The sequence below is a fragment of the Gorilla gorilla genome, chromosome 5, assembly GCF_029281585.2.
Source record: "Gorilla gorilla gorilla isolate KB3781 chromosome 5, NHGRI_mGorGor1-v2.1_pri, whole genome shotgun sequence".
Taxonomy (NCBI): Eukaryota; Metazoa; Chordata; class Mammalia; order Primates; family Hominidae; genus Gorilla; species Gorilla gorilla.
In genome coordinates this window covers 89,641,672-89,652,271 of record NC_073229.2, presented here as the reverse complement: position 1 = coordinate 89,652,271, position 10,600 = coordinate 89,641,672, and the positions used below count along the sequence as shown (strand labels likewise).

Here is a 10,600-nt window from a genome sequence, read left to right as displayed (position 1 = left end):
TCGTATTCCATGGTGTATATGTGCCACATTTTCTTAATCCAGTCTATCACTGATGGACATTAGGGTTAGTTCCAAGTCTTTGTATTGTGAATAGTGCCACAATAAACATATATGTGCATGTGTCTTTATAGTAGCATGATTTAAAATCCTTTGGGTATATACCCGGTAATGGGATGGCTGGGTCAAATGGTATTTCTAGTTCTAGATCCTTGAGGAATCACCACACTGTCTTCCACAACGGTAGGTAGTTTACACTCCTACCAACAGTGTAAAAGTGTTCCTATTTCTCCACATCCTCTCCAGCATCTGTTGTTTCCTGACTTTTTAATGATTGCCATTCTAACTGGTATGAGATGGTATCTCATTGTGGTTTTGATTTGCATTTCTCTGATGACCAGTGATGATAAGCATTTTTTTCATATGTCTCGTGGCTGCAAAAGTGTCTTCTTTTGAGAAATGTCTGTTCATATCTTTTGCCCACTTTTCGATATTTTTTTTCTTGTAAATTTGTCTAGGTTCTTTGTAGATTCTGGATATCAACCCTTTGTCAGAGGGTAGATTGCAAAAATTTTCTCCCATTAAGTAGGTTGCCTGTTCATTCTGATGGTAGTTTCTTTTGCAGTGCAGAAACTCTTTAGTTTAATGAGATCCCATTTGTCAATTTTGGCTTTTGTTGCCATTGCTTTTGATGTTTTAGTCATGAAGTCCTTGCCCATGCCTATGTCCTGAATGGTATTGCCTAGGTTTTCTTCTAGGGTTTTTATGGTTTTAGGTCTAACATTTAAGTCTTTAATCCGTCTTGAATTAATTTTTGTATAAGATGTAAGGAAGGGATCCGGTTTCAGCTTTCTATATATGGCTAGCCAGTTTTCCCAGCACCATTTATTAAATAGGGAATCCTTTCCACATTTCTTGTTTTATCAAGTTTGTCTAAGATCAGATGGCTGTAGATGTATGGTGTTATTTCTGAGGGCTGTGTTCTGTTCCATTGGTCTATATATCTGTTTTGGTACCAGTACCATGCTGTTTTGTTTACTGTAGCCTTGTAGTATAGTTTGAAGTCAGGTAGTGTGAGGCATCCAGCTTTGTTCTTCTTGCTTAGGTTTATCTTGGCAATGTGGGCTCATTTTTGGTTCCATATGAACTTTAAAGTAGTTTTTTCCAATTCTGTGAAGAAAGTCGTTGGTAGCTTTATGGGGATGGCATTGAATCTATAAATTACCTTGGGCAGAATGGCCATATTCATGATATTGATTCTTCCTATCCATGAGCATGAAATGTTCTTCCATTTGTTTGTGTCCTCTTTTATTTTGTTGAGCAGTGGTTTGTAGTTCTCCTTGAAGATGTCCTTCACATCCCTTGTAAGTTGTATTCCTAGGTGTTTTATTCTCTTTGAAGCATTTGTGAATGGGAGTTCACTCATGATTTGGCTCTCTGTTTTTCTGTTATTGGTGTATAGGAATGCTGTGATTTTTACCCATTGATTTTGTATCCTGAGACTTTGCTGACGTTGCTTATCAGCTTGAGGAGATTTTGGGCTGAGATGATGGGGTTTCTAAATATACAATCATGTCACCTGCAAACAGGGACAATTTGACTTCCTCTTTTCCTAATTGAATACCTTTTATTTCTTTCTCTTGCCTGATTGCCCTGGCCAGAACTTCCAACACTATGTTGAATAGGAAGTGGTGAGAGAGGGCATCCCTGTCTTGTGCCAGTGTTCAAAGGGAATGCTTCCAGTTTTTGCCCATTTAGTATGATATTGTCCGTGGGTTTGTCATAAATAGCTCTTATTATTTTGAGATACCTTTCATCAATACCTTGTTTACTGAGAGGTTTTAGCCTGAAGGACTGTTGAATTTTGTTGAAGGCCTTTTCTGCATCTATTGATATAATCATGTGGTTTTTGTCATTGGTTCTGTTTATGTGATGGATTATTGATTTGTGTATGTTGAACAAGCCTTGCATCCCAGGGATGAAACCAACTTGATCGTGGTGGATAAGCTTTGTGATGTGCTGCTGGATATGGTTTGCCAGTATTTTATTGAGGATTTTTGCATCGATGTTCATCAGGGATATTGGTCTAAAATTCTCTTTTTTTATTGCATCTCTCCCAGGCTTTGGTATCAGGATGATGCTGGCCTCATAAAATGGGTTAAGAAGGATTCCCTCTTTTTCTATTGATTGGGGTAGTTTCAGAAGGAATGGTACCAGCTCCTCTTGGTACCTGTGGTAGAATTCTGCTGTGAATCCGTCTGGGCCTGGACTTTTTTTTGGTTGGTAGGCTGTTAATTATTGCCTCAATTTCAGAACCTGTTATTGGTCTATTCAGAGATTCAACTTCTTCCTGATTTAGTCTTGGGAGGGTGTATGTGTCCAGGAATTTATCCATTTCTTATAGTTTTTCTAGTTTATTTCCATAAAGGTGTTTATAGTATTCTCTGAGGGTAATTTGTATTTCTATGGGATCGGTGTTGTTCATTATGATCATAAATACTTATTTTCTATTTAATATGGCAATAAATTATACACAAATAGAGCTTAGCAATCTTTTAAAGCAGCTAATATTAGTAACTTTAGTACATATTTTTAATTAAAAACAAAATTTATCCTTTTTTATTATTAAAAATCTATAAAATCGACAATTGCAAAGTTAAAATTGAGGAAGCAATTACAATAAATTGTAGAGATATTTTTAAAGATCCTAAAACAAACTTCATTAAAAAGGATAGTTGAACTAGTTTACACTCCCACCAACAGTGTAAAAGTGGAAACTTCAGAAAGCAGAAGTAGAGATTATACCCTTTAGTTTATCTAAAAACATACTTGCCATATTTTTTTTTCTGTTGGTAATGTTTACTCTAAAGCTTTTTAGTACATATCCATCTAGGGAATGTGGGAAAGGAAAGCATTAGAATCATTTCTAATCTCTGTTATTTGTCAGACCTGTGCTCCAGGACAGCAAAAGTGAGAAAATATTCCTGATTGTCCCGGTGTGAAATCGAGGCTGCTTTGCTGGAATTTTCACTTTTTCCCCTTTAAACGTAAAGCAGTTTTTATATCTAGCTTGATAAAACAGTAACAAATATGATATTACATTGCTTCTTGAACTAATAATGCATCAGGGACTGTAGCTGTAATACTTAATGTTTTGATCTAATCTTGAAGAAAGGCTAAGTCAGAACAAGAAGAATTAGACATAATTAATTTACCAGCCCATGGCAGAACAAAACAAGTATTCTAACATCATGCACCATAATATGGATATCAAACAATTTTGGATCAAAGAAAAATATTATGACTTGAGATCATTCAGATTGAATAGAAACATGAAGGCTTTAAAATACGTACCAGAGTAAATATAGACTTTCTTACATGTAGAGTTATAATACTGGTTATAATCTTAGATTTTTGTTTTAATTTTAAAAAATTTGTTAAGCATATGATTATATATAATTTAGCAGGTAGTTGAGTTCAATAATTGTTTAAATTGAAATAAAAAACACCACCTTTTAAAGTATTTAAAATATTCTTATTTCATTTTTTACATTTTCTAGAACAGCAATAGAAATAATAACAACAATAATTTACATATGTAGAGTGTTTAATAAGTGCCTAGTATAATTATAAGAATTTTAACATATATTATCCACATCACACAGTAACTTACACAGAGTTAACAAATTCCCTTCTAGGTTCAAAGAATTTACATCACCAAGCAGATCTTGTGAATTAGGTTAATGAAAGATGTTTTAAAAATCAAGATGTTCTATATATTACCGATGAAACAAAAGGTTAATGTGTCAGTTGCTTCTTACGGTGGCTCCTAATTAGATAGCTCAAATCTATTTTAGCTGTTTTCTATCTTTCAATCAGCATCTGTGGGCACCTGTTGATTACTGCTCCCAGCTCTGGCACCCAGCCCACCAATTCATACCAACCTTGTTTGTCCACACTGAGCAGCGTGCATAAAATGAAGAGGAAATAGATTCTGCCTTGACTTTAATATTTATGCTGCTCATAGGGATCTCCCTATCCATTTAAAACTCTGAACAAAGGCTCCTATGTGCATACTAGGACTTGAATGTTTCCTTTCATGTAGTCTGACTTTGGGGATTGGGCTTTCAGTTAGTTATACCTCTCCGGTTCTGTCAGATTATAATGAGGCCACACTGTGTCTTCTTTCTTGCCTCGTGTTCCATTTAATCCCAGAATCCCGAATGCTGAACATAACATAGACCTTTGTATTTCACTCATGTATTCATTCAGTTATTGGAAAACATTTATGAAGCATTTTCTTTATAACTCATGTTATACTGCCACCTGGACTTTATGCAGTGCCCTCTCGTTATTTCGATTCCACTCAAGATTAGCAGTCTTTTTTAAATTTAATTTTATTTTTTGAGACAGAGTCTTGCTCTGTCTCCCAGGCTGGAGTGCAGTGGCGCGATCTGGGCTCACTGCAAGCTCCGCCTTCCGGGTTCATGCCATTCTCCTGCCTCAGCCTTCTGAGTAGCTGGGACTACAGGCGCCCGACACCACGCCCAGGTAATTTTTTGCATTTTTTAGTAGAGACGGGGTTTCACCGTGTTAGCCAGGATGGTCTCAATCTCCTGACCTGATGATCCACCCGCCTCGGCCTCCCAAAGCGCAGGGATTACAGGCGTGAGCCAAGCCGCCTTTTGAATAAACTAAAAAAGACAGGTTGGAGCAGTGTTTCCAAATGTTTGCTAGCTACAAATCTAAAGAGACTTATCAAGTGCTGTGCATTATGCTTGGTGATGAGAGATGAGAAGAGTGATGGCATCTTTTAAGAGAAAAGAAATATTCTAAGATATTTCGGACCAAAGGACCTTCTCAAAATTTTACTTACAATTGATCTCTGAATCTTTGTGTTCTACACCTGCTGTGGTTTGATTTTTTCTGTAAATATCATGTATTGAAAACTTAATTCCCCAAATCATATGTCAATGGGAATCAGATTTGATGCCATTGGAAGATAACTAGGATTAGATAAGGTCAATAGAATGAGGCCCGTAATGGGACAGGTGGTTTTATAAGAAGAAGAAGAAAAGCCCTAACTGACATGCTATTGCTCTCTCACCATGTGATACCCTTCACTAAGTTATGACACGGCTCTCACCAGATACGCCTCCCTGACCTTGGACTTCTCAGTCTCTAGGAACCAGACCAAAATAACTCATTTTCTTTATAAATCACGCAGTCTCAGGGTAATTTGTAATTATAGCAAAAGAAAATGGACTAAAACACTCCATACTCACTGCCATGTATGTAATTACTAGAACATTTAAGACATTTCTTATGTTATTAGTAGTCTAATTAAGAGAATATAATTCATAAATGGGCAAGAGTGCTATTTTGTGAAATTCCAAAACAATCAAGACTTCTGAGCTACTCTGTTAGATAAAGTAGGAGCACTCATTGCCATGAGGCAAGACTGTAAAGATATACTGTTGTCCATTTCATCTAAAAGTAAACTGCTTTAGATACTTCCTGTTTATGGATATGGAAAACAAAAGAGTCAGTGATTAGTTACTTCATGTCAAATGCCATACTCTGTGTTGCTGATCTCCACTAACAATACCTTTGTTAGATTAATTTCTTTGAGAAACAAACAATAAGACAGGATTAATCAAAGATTTTACTAGAGAGATGCCTGTGAGAGTAACTGATGGTGGGCGAGGGGAATCAGAAAGGCTGGGAAGGCTAGCAGATCATGAGTTAAGTTGAATTTTCCGGTTAGAATGGATGGCCAGGCACTTGGAAGTGACTTGATTGGAAAATCAGTGTTGAGGAGGTCTGGTAAGAGGTGTGTATAATAGACCTTTCTGAATGGGCAAATAATGTGAAAATATTTGTTTTCACTCAGATGCTTGCTAAACAGTGACCTCTGCAGAGGATGATTACAATAATCAAGTTGATAGGATGACTTTTTCTGTGGATACCAGTCATGATTCCCCAGTTTTTTCAGTGACTTCTCAGTGGTTTCATTGAGCCCTATCTTCAAATGCTTTCAACATATGACTTTAAAATGGGTTTAGAAACCACCATGGCACATGTATACCTATGTAACAAACCTGCATGTTCAGCACATGTATCTCAGAACTTAAAGTAAAATTGAAAAAAAAACAAAAAACAAAAAACAAAAAAAGAATCAGTTTAGAAAAAGTGGCCATGGTGGCAAGGATGGAAATTATGCATGGGCCCAGCAACGTGGACTTCCAGTCACCATGGCTGACCTGGCTAAAGCCATCGCTCAGTGCTCAATTTGCCAGCAGCAACGATAAACACTGAGGCCCTCACATGACACTCAAAGGTGATCAGCCAGCTTTCTGATGGCAAGTTAATAACCCCACTTCTGTCATAAAAGAGGCAGCATTTTGTTCTTGCTATATTAGATACTTTGGATATGGATTTGTATTCCCTACATGCAATCCTTCTGCTAGAACTACCATTCATGGGCTTAGAGAATACATTTCTATCATCATGGTATTTCACACAACATTGATTCTAAGGAATTCACTTCATGGCAAATGAAGTGTGGCAGTGACACCACACTCATAGATTTCACCAGTGTTTCCATGTCTTCCCATCAACCTGAAGTAAGTGGTTTGATAAAACAGTGAAATTGTGTTTTGAAGAGCTGGTTACAGTACCAGCTAGGTGGCAACATCTTGAAGGGCTGGGAAAATGTTCTCTAGAAGGCTGTATATGCTTCATGTATATGATTCATGGTCCAACATTTAGAGAGTGGAAATGAAAGTGGTACCACTCACTGTTACTCCTACTGACCCAGTAGCAAAATGCTTACTTCCTGTTTCTGTGACCTTGTGCTCTGCTGGCCTAAATCCGTTAGTTCCAAAAAGGAGAATGCTTCCACCAGGAGACACAACAATTATTCCATTGAAATGGAAGTTAAGACTGCCATATGGCCACTTTGGACTCCTCATGCCTCTGAATAAACAGACAAAGAAGAGAGTTACTGTGCAGGCCAGGGTGATTAATTCTGACTGCTATAGGAAAATTGGACTTCTGGCCAGGTGCGGTGGCTCAAGCCTGTAATCCCAGCACTTTGGGAGGCCAAGGTGGGCGGATCACCTGAGGTTGGGAGTTCGAGACCAGCCTGGCCAACATGGCGAAACCCCGTCTCTACTAAAAATACAAAAATTAGGGTGTGGTGTTGTGTGTCTGTAATCCCAGCTACTCGGGAGGCTGAGGCAGAAGAATCACTTGAACCCAGGAGGTGGAGTTTGCAGTGAGCTGGGATGGTGCCATTTCACTCTAGACTAGGCGACAAGAGTGAGACTCTGTCTCAAAAAAAAAAAAAAAGGTTGGACTTTTATTCCACGTTGGCTGTAAGGAAAAGTATGTCTGGAATATATCCTTGAGAAACACTAACTCAGCAAACCATCCGTATGGAGAACTTGTTCTCTCATAACGTAGACTACCCCTGATGTAGCTATATAATTTCCACCCACCTGCCATCTAGCAGTATATAAACATTTAAACTTTTTTTAAAAAACAGTTATTTTTAATAAAATTGGGCATATTTAGGGTATAGAACACAATTTTTTATAGACATATACATAGTGAAATGATTACTTTACATTAGACATCTAGACTTATTCATCCTACATAGCTGCAACTTTGTGCTCTTTGCCCAAAATTTCCCCATTTTCCCACCTCCTCATTCTTCATAACAACTGTTTGCTCTCTGCTTCTAAGAGATGTACTGTTTTAGATTCCACATATAAGTGAGATCATGCACTATTTTTCTCTCTGTGTCTGGCTTATTTCACTTAGCATAATGTCCTCCAGATTTACCTATGTTGTTTCAAATGGCAGGATTTCTTTGTTTTTTCAGGCTAAACAGTACGCCATTCTGTCTGTCTCTCTGTGTTTGTGTGTGTGTATCACAATTTATTTTTTTAACTGTCACATAAGTGTTTTTATAATTTACAGTATGATGTTTTGAGGTATATATATGTTGTGGAATGGTAAAATGTAGGTAATTAAAGAATACATTACCCCATAATGCATTTATAAAATGTTACTAATAAAAATCATAGACATTTAAAAAAATCATATATAACAGGCCTGCTCTTGGGGTTTGCATGTCATATGACAAGTGTTTTTTAAATTGTTAATCTATGTATTTGAAGATTCTATTTACATGTAATTGTGCATATAATTCTCACAAAATAATCAGATATTAAATTAAAAATTGAAACTATTTGAACACAAAAATGTAATATCCTACATTTAACTTCATTTTCATGTTTTGTTGTGTTCTGGTAATTATAATTAAATGTTACACTAAATTGTTCATAGAGGATCAAGGAAAAGGTTAAAAGGCAGAATTAGCCATAAAATGTGAAAAGTTCAGTTATTATAAAAATGTTCAGATGCATTAGATTTTATAGCACAGCTGCACAAAAGGTATCAAAAATGTGAGAATATAAGGGAAGATCAAATTAAATCAAATACATATTCAATAACTTTCAAAGATTAAACTATATATAATATGCAAAATACATAATAAAATTAGCATATAATTTGGAAGCAAAATTGCATTGAAATTCTTAAAGTATTTATGCTTGTATGTGTTTTGATACAAAAATATGCATGCATATTTCAAAACTTAAGAACACTAACACCCCAGCCTGGATGACAGATCAAGACTCTCTCAAAAACAAACAACCCATCTCCACCCCACTCCACACACAGACTTAAAGACAATCCACACAAAATACTTTCACTATTGTTTTTAATGTGCAGACAGTGTCTCACTTCGTTACCCAGGCTGATCTTGAGCCACTGTTTTCAAGCGATCCTCTGGCCTCAGCCTCCAAAAGTGCTGGGATTACAGGCATGAGCCACTGTGCTGGCCCACTAATTTCTCATTTAATTTACAGCTATAAAAACTGTGTTATACTATTACAGAGGAATATATAATTCATTTCAGAGATCAGAATATATAGAATCTTATTTTCAATTTACCAGAAAAATTACTCTATATACTTTAGATAAATAATTTAAGTAGAATGAAATCTAAAGCTTACATAATAGATTTACATGAGAGTATTTTTTTAGAAATACTAAATATTTTTGCAAGTGCTGAGGAAAGTATAACATGTCACCATGATTTGATAGAATTGTTATAAATGTTAAAAGTGATTTTTTGTAAGAAGAGACCCACAGGAAATTTGAAGGTAAAATTCCTCAAACTCTGAACAATAAAATTATTTATGAGCAAAAATGAATTAAATTATCATTTATTCACTTACATTGTTGACTATTAATCAAATAAAATATTTTTAAAACATCCGTTATATACCAAGAACCCTACGAGACACTGGGAATATTTTGATGAGTAGGAGATATTAGAATCTCTGCCCTTCATAATTTGAGGACCCTTAACACGGAGTGGCATTAATCAAAAAATTACATTTACAATCTTCTGTAACTCTGCTAAGTGTGACAAAACAAGATTAGAGGAAATGAATACTTTAAATATAGCCAATCAAACAAATTACTTTCTTCCAAAATAATGAGACCTAATTCCATAAGAAACCTTATTCAAATTGTCAAAATTTTCTTAATGTAGATTTTTTGATATGAACCGTCAGGTATGTTCGGCTATGTAAGTTAGACTAAGATATGGGATAGAGGGGTTTTTTAACAAAACCTGATTGTTGGATTTCTTCACGCATATACTATTTCATTAAAGTAATAAATTTACTAACTTTCTATTTGGAAGGTCTGAGTTCTCAAAAATATTTTTATGATTTATATAATTTAGTCCTCACAATGATTTTGTGAGATAAGAACAAGCATTACCTTCTTTTCACTGATGGGGAAACCGTGTTCAGTAATTTATTCAGTGTAAGAAAGGTAGAAAGCAAACACACCAAGATTTCTTCCCCCAGGATTTTTGACTCTAGAGCCTCTGTACTTAAGTACTGCAGTGATTTGATACAACACGTATATATGTTGAGCAGATGGTCATGCTCTATCATGATTTCTACATCTCTAAAACAAAAGTTTTACTCAGCGTCTAATTATGTGAGAATAAAAATTGATAAGATAATCCTGAACAAACTATATTTTTCTGTTAATTGCAGCAAATGCATCCATATCAACTTGTTCAGAATGATAGAAATTGTAATTTTTTTTGGTGTCATCCTTGCAAACAGCAAATTGGAACATGTGAGCCTAGTCCATCAGCAGTCATAATTTCCTATTTGTCCTCAAATTTAGGATTTTGAGAAGATGTTTGTTACTCTTAATTTTTAATTGCCTCTCCAATTGCAAAGAAATATGCAATCAAGCACCAAAATTGGACTACCCTTCATCCAGTGAAATTCTCACTCTGTAAAATCCATGATTTATGTTGTTAATAAAAAAGAAGATAGAAGAAACATTGCAGACAAAGACACTGGTCTTGCTTAGAGACCCCGTAAATAGGATAGACATAACAGTAACTCACAATTATCAGTCAATCCTTATTCTAGTCTATTCCTGATATATACATATATGTATATATGTATACATTATATTCCTCTGATATATGCATATA

General features: G+C 35.6%; 1 pseudogene; it reads left to right on the top strand.

The window, feature by feature from the left end:
- The first annotated feature begins 5,765 nt into the window (after positions 1-5,765).
- The window catches only part of LOC115933211 (protein eyes shut homolog), a 182,048-nt pseudogene continuing 177,213 nt past the window's right edge, over positions 5,766-10,600 (top strand).